Source organism: Bufo bufo, chromosome 10 (assembly GCF_905171765.1).
Source record: "Bufo bufo chromosome 10, aBufBuf1.1, whole genome shotgun sequence".
NCBI classification, from domain to species: Eukaryota; Metazoa; Chordata; class Amphibia; order Anura; family Bufonidae; genus Bufo; species Bufo bufo.
The window spans coordinates 143677537-143688118 of NC_053398.1; positions in this window are offsets into that span (position 1 = coordinate 143677537).

The window sequence follows — 10582 nt, forward strand, 5'->3', positions numbered from 1 at the left end:
AAAAAATTCCACAGAAAAAACTAAGATAAAAACATGCTGCACGATATGATATACAAATGTGCGGATGTCCCTGGCCATATTATTGAAGAAAACCACAGAAATAAGATAATAATGCACTTAGTAAAGTAGATGCAAGCATTATATATGGACAAAGTGCAGGATGTTTTTATTTTAGTTTTTTCTGTGGAATTTCTTTGTCTGTAGTATTTGCTTGAGGGAGTAGCACCTTCAAGTGTGAATGCGCACCTATTTTATCTTGGGAGTAGCATTCCTCTGCACTTTTGCCCTTCCTATCCAATAGAGCTCCTTGATTAGGTGGTACATATGGGTGTGCTTGCTCCTCCTCCCATTGGTTGCTTGATGCACATGGAGGTGACTAGGAGCAGCACACCATATGTGCGGCGTCTGCGCTCCTGAACATAGAAGCCCAATGGCTTAGGTAGGTTTAGCGTAGGACCCGCCTGACCTGAGACCACCTTGGCGTTTGGTAGGCAGGCTTAGATGTGTTTTGATCAAAATATATTGACTAAGTGACTCAGATATTATCATATCAGAGTGAGGACTTTGTCCATATATAATGCTTGCATCTAATTTACTAAGTGCATTATTATCTTATTTCTGTGGTTTTCTCCTTCTTGCGGTTACTCTATTATTACCCTTATCTGGATTGCAACGTCTCATGATATGTTTATAGAAAGCACTATGCACCAGTAATATGCACTGCACCATGCATGTCACATGAGCTATAGAGGAGGGGGGCAGTCATCTGCAAGGGGATCTCTGCTTTGTACCATACCCTTTTCCTAAAAGAGTCCCCTGACAAGAAGCTATAATAGGGATGCTCAACCTGCGGCCCTCCAGCTGTTGCAAAACTACAACTCCCAGCATGCCCGGGCGGCCTACAGCTATCAGCCTACAGCAGGGCATGATGGGAGCTGTAGTTTTACAACAGCTGGAGGTCCGCAGGTTGAGCATTCATGCAGTAGGCTTTCTGGTGGCGAGATAAACCAGTGATTGGGGGTCATCTGTGGGAGAACCCCATGGAAAATAGTTATTCCCTTACGTCCGAACAGCAGCACAACTGGGGTATTACTGCCCCTGTGGACAATCAGGACAGGTGGAACTTTTATTAATTAAGTCAAAATAAGTGGCAATTAACCAAATAGGTCCCTATAAAGCCCTCCTCCAATACACACCCCGTGCGATTTTTCTCTGTCCTTCAGACAGAAGGGACAGGTGGTGGTGTCTTAGAGGCGTGCGGTCCCCCTGGCTACCCCCCCTTCCCCCCTCCACACACTTTTTTTACTTTGGGCTGGCGGGTCAGTATTGTCTGCGCTGGGTGAGCGCGGATCGCTCCTATTTTTTGACGGCGTGCGGGCTGATGCTTGTGCGCGGTGCATCCTCCATGCGCCGTCGCCGCCAGTTACTCCTGGCGGCTCCACCTCTCTTCGGCGGCGGAGGGGGGGAGCAGTGAACTGCCGAACTTCCGGTCCGGCTCCGGACCAGAAATATTGTTATAAGCTATAGCTTATAAGTTATTTATCTTAATTATTTTATTTATCTTATTTTCCTGACAGAAAACCTTGATTTTCTGTAGTTCCACTTCTAAATTCCAGTGCCTGTAGAATTTCTCCTTTTTTACTCGACTCTAATGTCAGAAGGGGCAGAGGATTTTTTTCTGTCCTCCTCTCTGGGCTATTTAAGAAGATCTTCCCCTTCAGCGGTCTTTCCGTTCACTTCGTGTTCTGAGAGTTGCTGATGCCTTAGTGCTGACAAGACTGAGCTCACGTTACCTGCTAATCCTTCAGCCGTCTCGGTTGTTGCTGCTAGTATCTTCCTCTTATGTCTTCTCCGGGCTCGGGGGAGGTGCCCTCTTCAGGACGGAACACCTCTTCCAAACGCAGGTACCTGTCGTGTTAGGGCTGTGGCGCCTTGCCCGTCTGACGACTATATCTATAGCAAATGTCAGAGTTGTCGCTCCCCTCCCTCCAGATCCTGAGCCCCATTCTCTGGACATGATAACCTGGGTAAAAGAATTTATGGGCAAGTCCATAACTGACACATTCGCCCAGAAAAGGCCTAGACTTAGTTCTCCTAGAAGATCTTCGTCTTTTGGAGAAGACCCGATGATTATTGATGAAGCCCATTCCTCGGCTTCAGATAGTGAAGAAGGTGAGAACACTACCACCCAGATATTTCCGGTGGAAAAAGTTCTGCGACTATTGAGATCCATCAGGTCAAGGGACCAGGATGTTGATCAAGGGGAAGCTTCTGCATCCACCTCTAGTGGGCCTAGGGCCTTCAAAGTGGAGGAGTCGCTCAAAAGTTTGATGAAAACTGAATGGAAGCATCCAGAAAAGGGACCGGTAATATGTAAAAGGTTCAGAACCTTATACCCCCTAGTCCAGGGATGGCCAACCTGTGGCTCTTGAGCCGCATGCTGCTCTTTGCTTCTTCAAGTGAGGCTCTAGCTATGGAGCCAGGAAGCAGTCAGGCGGCTCACTCTCCACCCCATGCTCAGGTATCTTTTACTGATCGGGAACAGTTAATACTTTGCAGCTCCAGCTCACTCAATCTCAGCTACGTCCTGATCACACAGTGTGAGAACGTAGTACGGAGACACGCACTATGACCTGATGGTGCTCATTAGGTCACAGTGGAGAGTGTGTCAGACCTGCAGAGTAGCAGGTGCCCGAGCAGGACCCCAGTGTCTGATCAGGAGAGGGAAGAGATTTTTTTAAATTATAGAACTGAGCATGGGGGTCTGGTCTAAGCATGGGAGTTTCTGATCTTGGCAATGGGGGTCAGATCTGAACATGGGGGGACATATCTGAGCATGGGGGGTCAGATCTGAGCATGGGGGGTCTTGTTTGAACATGGGTTGGTTAGGTCTGAGCATGGGGGGAAAGATCTGAACATGGGGGGGAATCTGAGCACTGAGGGTCTGACACTAGGAGTCTGATTTGTGTTGTCTGATCCGAGCATTGGGGGTCTTATTATGGGGGTCTGATTTGGAGGTCTGATGAGATTTGGGGATCTGATTTAGGAGTCTGATCTGAGGTCTGATGAAAAATATATTTTTTCTTTTTTTTCTCTGCTAATGAAAAATAAGAAAAAAATATTTTTAGCAGACCTCAGATCAGATGAAAAATATTTTTTTTCTCTTATTTTATTTTGTTAAAACCTAGGTGCATCTTGTAGGGCGAAAAAATATGGTGACTCGTGTATAAATGTATAGCTTGTGGCTCCTGGTAGTCATACGTGTTTTTTTTTTGGCTCTTTGTATCTGTAAAGTTGGCCATATACAGGTCCTTCTCAAAAAATTAGCATATTGTGATAAAGTTCATTATTTTCTGTAATGTACTGATAAACATTAGACTTTCATATATTTTAGATTCATTACACACAACTGAAGTAGTTCAAGCCTTTTCTTGTTTTAATATTGATGATTTTGGCATACAGCTCATGAAAACCCAAAATTCCTATCTCAAAAAATTAGCATATTTCATCCGACCAATAAAAAAAAAGTGTTTTTAATACAAAAAAAGTCAACCTTCAAATAATTAAGTTCAGTTATGCACTCAATACTTGGTCAGGAATCCTTTTGCAGAAATGACTGCTTCAATGCGGCGTGGCATGGAGGCAATCAGCCTGTGGCACTGCTGAGGTGTTATGGAGGCCCAGGATGCTTCGATAGCGGCCTTAAGCTCATCCAGAGTGTTGGGTCTTGCGTCTCTCAACTTTCTCTTCCCAATATCCCACAGATTCTCTATGGGGTTCAGGTCAGGAGAGTTGGCAGGCCAATTGAGCACAGTAATACCATGGTCAGTAAACCATTTACCAGTGGTTTTGGCACTGTGAGCAGGTGCCAGGGCGTGCTGAAAAACGAAATCTTCATCTCCATAAAGCTTTTCAGCAGATGGAAGCATGAAGTGCTCCAAAATTTCCTGATAGCTAGCTGCATTGACCCTGCCCTTGATAAAACACAGTGGACCAACACCAGCAGCTGACATGGCACCCCAGACCATCACTGACTGTGGGTACTTGACACTGGACTTCAGGCATTTTGGCATTTCCCTCTCCCCAGTCTTCCTCCAGGTCAGGCGCTTCTGCCGCTGTTTCTGGTTCAAAAGTGGCTTGACCTGGGGAAGGCGGCACCTGTAGCCCATTTCCTGCACACGCCTGTACACGGTGGCTATGGATGTTTCTACTCCAGACTCAGTCCACTGCTTCCGCAGGTCCCCCAAGGTCTGGAATCGGGGTCCGGTCACCTCTTCTCGTTGTGCAGCGTTTTCTGCCAGACTTTTTCCTTCCCACAGACTTCCCACTGAGGTGCCTTGATACAGCACTCTGGGAACAGCCTATTCGTTCAGAAATTTCTTTCTGTGTCTTACCCTCTTGCTTGAGGGTGTCAATGATGGCCTTCTGGACAGCAGTCAGGTCGGCAGTCTTACCCATGATTGCGGTTTTGAGTAATGAACCAGGCTGGGAGTTTTTAAAAGCCTCAGGAATCTTTTGCAGGTGTTTAGAGTTAATTAGTTGATTCAGATGATTAGGTTAATAGCTCGTTTAGAGAACCTTTTCATGATATGCTAATTTTTTGAGATAGGAATTTGGGGTTTTCATGAGCTGTATGCCAAAATCATCAATATTAAAACAAGAAAAGGCTTGAACTACTTCAGTTGTGTGTAATGAATCTAAAATATATGAAAGTCTAATGTTTATCAGTACATTACAGAAAATAATGAACTTCACAATATGCTAATTTTTTGAGAAGGACCTGTATAGTACAAGCTGTCTAGACGCACTGTGGTTCCCTCTGAGGATGGTTCTAATCTCCAGGATCCACTAGATCGGGCGTGGCTAGAGCTGATATCAGTTCTCAGTTAAAGTTAGGTGCAGATTTCTTGAGTGATGCAGCATCTCAACAGCTTAGGTTGGCCTCAAAGTCGATGGCTCTTTCTGTCGCCAGTAGGAGGCCCCTCTGGCTCAGACCCTGGAAGGCAGACAATGCCTCTAAGTACAATCTCTGTGGTCTCCCTTATGAACCAGGGAGACTATTTGGGTCTGAACTAGATAAGATTATGGAGGGACTCTCTAATAAAAAAGGAATGTGTCTCCCTCAGCAATCCTCTAGGGGGAGAGGTAGACAATTTAGGGGATCCAGATCCCAATCCTACCAGAGATCCCGCAGAGGACAAGGCTCTTGGGGCAGGGGAAATCCTTGTACCTAGGAACCTAGGGAGAAGAAGTCGAGCCTTTGACGTCATCTCTACTCCCCTGGCAGATCTTATTGTAGACCCTCTTTTTCCCCCCGGCTTGCTCACTTCTGTAGGTGGACGTCTCCGCCATTTCGGAGACCAGTGGGTCCTTCAGATTATAAAAGAGGGGTACAGAATACGTTTTTTAGCTCCTCCTCCTTCAAAGTTCGTGAAGCCTACAAAAAGAAGCGCTAGAGGAAGTGCCCTCTGTAGAAAGATTTTTCTTGTACCCAAGCCGGACGGGAACTGGCGAATGATAATAGATCTCTGTTACCTGAACCGGTTTATAACCCAGAGGCGGTTCAGCATGGAGACCATTCGCTCGGTCATAGAAGCTTTGCAACCAGGGGACCTCATGGTCACCATAGACCTCAAAGACGCGTATCTTCATGTACCAGTTCATCCAGATCACAGAAGATACCTAGGGATTGCTGTCTCTCTCAGGGGCACTGTCAGACATTTTCAGTTTGCTGCCCTGCCTTTTGGAATCTTCACAAAGGTTGTGGTTGCTATAGTGGCAGCCTTGAGGCTAGAGGGTTTAGAAATTATTCCTTACCTAGAAGACTGGCTACTAAAGGCCGCGTCTCTAGATGTGTTGCAGAACCATCTTCATCGGGCTCTTACTTTTCTCCAGCATTTAGGCTGGATAATCAATTGGGAGAAATCCAAAATCGTACCAGCAACATAAAGAAGATTCTTGGGGTTCATAATAGACTCCTCTCGGATGACTCTCTCCCTCACTCTGGAGAGACCCCAGAAGGTAATCAGAGCCGCAGAGTTTCTAATGGTCCCCCGTGTGGTTTCCATCAGAACCTTGATGAAGATGTTGGGCCACATGTCAGCAACTGCAGAAGCAGTCCCTTGGGCCCTAGCACACTTGCACCCTCTTCAGTCAGAAGTGTGGGTCCTGTGGAACCGCAACCCAACTGGGTTAGACAAGAAGTGCTCCCTGTCTCTCTGGGTATGCCGCTCCCTCACGTGGTGGAAGCAGCTGAAAGATGGGAGGTACTTGATTCCACCCCGTTGGAACATGTTGACCACAGATGCATCCCTTCTAGGTTGGGGAGCCCATCTGGAAGAAGTTCAAGTACAGGGTACTTGGACTCCCCAAGAGAGCCAAATGTCGTCAAACTTAAGAGAATTAAGAGCGGTCTGGTTGGCACTCCTACACTTCGCGCCTCAAGTCCAGGGCAAAGCAGTGAGAGTTCGCTCGGACAATATGACGACAGTTTTCTATATAAACAGACAGGGAGGAACGAGATCTCAACCTCTCCTCTAGGAAGTGGGATGGATCCTATCTTGGCAGAAAAGAACCTTATCCACCTGGCCGCAGTTCACATCAGAGGAACTCTCAATGTGGTGGCGGATCGTCTAAGTCTAAATATTCCCGTGCCAGGCAAGTGGTCCCTAAGCCAAGAAGTCTTCCATCAGATTATGCAACGGTGGGGAATGCCAGAGATCGATCTTATGGCGACAAGGTTCAACGCCAAGGTGGACAGATTCTGCTCCCTATACAGGGAAGACAATCCTTGGGCGGTGGTTGCTCTGTCCATTCCGTGGAGGTTCAGGCTGGCCTATGTATTCTCTCCAGTTTCCATGATACCAACAGTATTGATGAAAGTCAGGCAAGACCAGACCTCAGCGATCGCCATAATACCCTTCTGGCCGAAGAGGTCTTGGTTCACCCAGCTCATGCAGATGAGCCAGGGCCAATATTGGAAGCTTCCCCTGAGGCAGGACCTGGTACATCTGGCAGGGTCCTGCCTAGACTTGAAGAGTCTCAACCTTACAACCTGGAGGTTGATCGCCCCCTTCTAGAGTCTAGGGGATTGTCTGCGAGGATCCTGAAGACTTTATCCCATTCCAGATCGGTATCTACCAACAAAGCTTACTCCAAGATCGGAAGAACTTTTCGGCAGTGGTGTGCCCTAAATATGGTGTCCTCGGTGGATCCCCCTATTTCTTCCATTCTTCAGTTCCTACAGGATGGATTAGACAAGGGTCTCAAACCTTCAACCTTAAGACTACATACCTCAGCTTTGACTGCAGTTTTGGGCAAGCCTTTTTCTCATGACCCTCTAATCAAAAGGTTCCTTAAAGAAGCCGAAAGACTGCAACCTAGGATCCTGAGCCTTATACCTCTGTGGGATCTGTCAGTCGTGCTCAGGGGGTTCTGCTCTCCCCTCTTTGAACCCCTTCAAAGCGTGGATTTAAAGTTATTGTCTTGGAAGACCTGTTTTTTTTTGCTGGCCATCACTTCAGCAAAGAGAATCGGAGAATTGCAGGCCTTGGCTGCTGTGGAGTCTTATACTCTATTTTTACCGGATAGAGTCCTTCTGCGGTTTCTCCCTACCATCGTGCTTAAGGTACCTTCTTTCCACAATTTAAACCAGGTCATTTCTTTACCTGTTTTTTATCCATGTCCAGTGTCGGAAGAAGAGCAGGTCCTTCAGACCCTAGATGTTGCTAGAAGTATGAAAATATACCTAGAAAGAACTAAAGACTTTCGAAGATCTGAGAATTTTTTTGATTCTTTTTGCCGGACGAAACAAAGGTCTTAAAACTTCTAAGCCAACATTAAGCCGTTGGATCAAAGAAGCCATCAGAGTAGCTTTTGTCGCCCAGGGATTGGTGCCCCCTGCTTTTGTCCACGCTCATTCTACCCCAGCGGTAGCTACCTCTACGGCGGAGAGGAGCCTAGTACCTTTGGAGCACATTTGTGCTGCTGCCTCATGGAGTTTCCACGCTACATTTGTAATCCATTATAGGCTTGACTTGAGGAGTTCAGAACACACCGCCTTTGGCAGGTCTGTCTTGAATTCAGTTCACCTGGAAGACCCTCCCTCATAGGTTCTCTTCTTGCTAAGTCCCCAGTTGTGCTGCTGTTCAGACGTAAGGGAATTGTTAATTTCTAATGATAATTTGTTTCCCCTTAGTCCTAACAGCAGCACACGTATATCCCTCCCTCTAATTTTTGTTGTTTAATACTTAATAGTTTGCACGGGGTGTATGTTGGAGGACGGCTTCATAGGGGCCTATTTGGTTAATTACCGCTTATTTTGATTTAATTAATTAATAAAAGTTCCACCTGTCCTGATTGTCCACAGGGGCAGTAATACCCCAGTTGTGCTGCTGTTAGGACTAAGGGAAAACAAATTATCATTAGAAATTAACAATTTTCCCTATGGCACCTCCACAGGAGAAATAAAGCATTATAAAATTGTTATTGAAATCAGTAGACTTTTAGTGTAATGCATGGATTGGCCACGTCCTTCGAAATGCAAGATGATCTTAGAAGCCTCTCTCTCGGCTCTGGCTAATACATGAGGGTCCTGAACGGGGGTCTATTAATAAACGAATATGGATTCATGAAGAGGGTTATGCTCCCTTTTCTCCAAGCTAATGGAAATGATGAGTGCAACTCTGCACTGACCACTGTGCAGCTCCGTGGTCATCAGGGTTGGTTAATTTGTGGACCCATGCCCGGTTAGTAGTTAGAGACGGCTATGGCATACCTCCACACAGATGTCTATAGCCTTTGGTTTCAAGAGTCACAATCAGAGTATCTGTAACGCCCCAGAGGTGCATTATCACCTTTACACCTCTCTACTCTCTCCTAAGGTTAACCCAATGTCACCCTGTGTATTGATTTCCAGGGCCTGCAAAATGTATATCTGTAATAATGTTATGTAACTGTTCAAGTGTAATGTGCCTGGTTCACCTGGTGGCAGCAAGCATGGCAGAGCTATCTTACATAGATTGGAACCTTCTTTCCATTATATTCTCCCCCTCTAGCGAGGAGTTAAGCTAGTTAGAGGGTAGTCTAATTTACCCCCTGCCAAGGGAGGGTGTGCAGCAGGAGCCCGTCCCTCCTGGACAAGCCTTGCTTAGGCCAGCAAGAGCACCTTCAGCTCTGCTGGATATTGAGCCTCTGAAGCCAAGAGAAAGTTCCCTGGATTAAACCAGAGACAGACCAGACTACCAAGCTAACAAGGAATTGCCAAATTAAAAACAAAAGAAGGAAGGTATATGGAAGAAGATAAAGAACTAGCTGACTGCCTCAATGAATACTTCTGTTCAGTTTTTACAAATGAAAATGAAGGAAAAGGACCTCAGTTAGGAAAGAAGACTAATGAATCTTTTGATGCATGTGTCTTTACAGAGGAAGAGGTTCTAAGTCAGCTGTCTAAAATTAATACAAATAAGTCACAGGGGCCTGATGGGATACACCCAAAGCTATTAAAAGAGCTCAGCGGTGAACTATCAGAACCATTAACAGATTTATTTAACCAATCACTGGCAACAGGAGTCGTCCCAGAAGATTGGAAATTAGCAAATGTCGTGCCCATTCACAAGAAAGGTAGTAGGGAGGAATCGGGCAACTATAGGCCAGTAAGCCTGACATCAATAGTGGGGAAATTAATGGAAACCATACTTAAGGAGAGGATTGTGGAACATCTAAAATCCCATGGATTGAAAGATGAAAAACAGCATGGGTTTACTTCAGGGAGATCATGTCAATCTAATCTTATTGATTTTTTTGATTGGGTGACTAAAATAATAGATGGCGGAGATGCAGTAGACATCTTATCTAGACTTTAGTAAGGCTTTTGATACTGTCCCACATAGAAGGCTTATCAATAAATTGCAGTCTTTGTGCGTGGACTCCCATATTGTTGAATGGATTAGGCAGTGGCTGAGGGACAGACAGCAGAGGGTTGTAGTCAATGTAGTATATTCAGACCAAGGTCTTGTTACCAGTGGGGTACCTCAGGGATCTGTTCTGGGACCCATATTGTTTAATATCTTTATCAGCAACATTGCAGAAGGCCTCAGTGGTAAGGTGTGTCTTTTTGCTGATGACACAAAGATTTGTAACAGGGTTGATGTTCCTGGAGGGATACACCAAATGGAAAAGGATTTAGGAAAACTAGAGGAATGATCAAAAATCTGGCAACTAAAATTTAATGTTTATAAGAGCAAGATAATGCACCTGGGGCGTAAAAACCCAAGAGCAGAATATACAATCAGTGACACAGTCCTAACCTCAGTATCTGAGGAAAGGGATTTAGGGGTCATTATTTCAGAAGACTTAAAGGTAGGCAGACCATGTCATAGAGCAGCAGGAGATGCTAGCAGAATGCTTGGGTGTATAGGGAGAGGCATTACCAGTAGATAGAAGGAGGCGCTCATGCCGCTCTACAGAGCACTAGTGAGACCTCATCTGGAGTATTGTGCTCAGTACTGGAGACCATATCTCCAGAAGGATATTGATACTTTGGAGAGAGTTCAGAGAAGAGCTACTAAACTGGTACATGGAT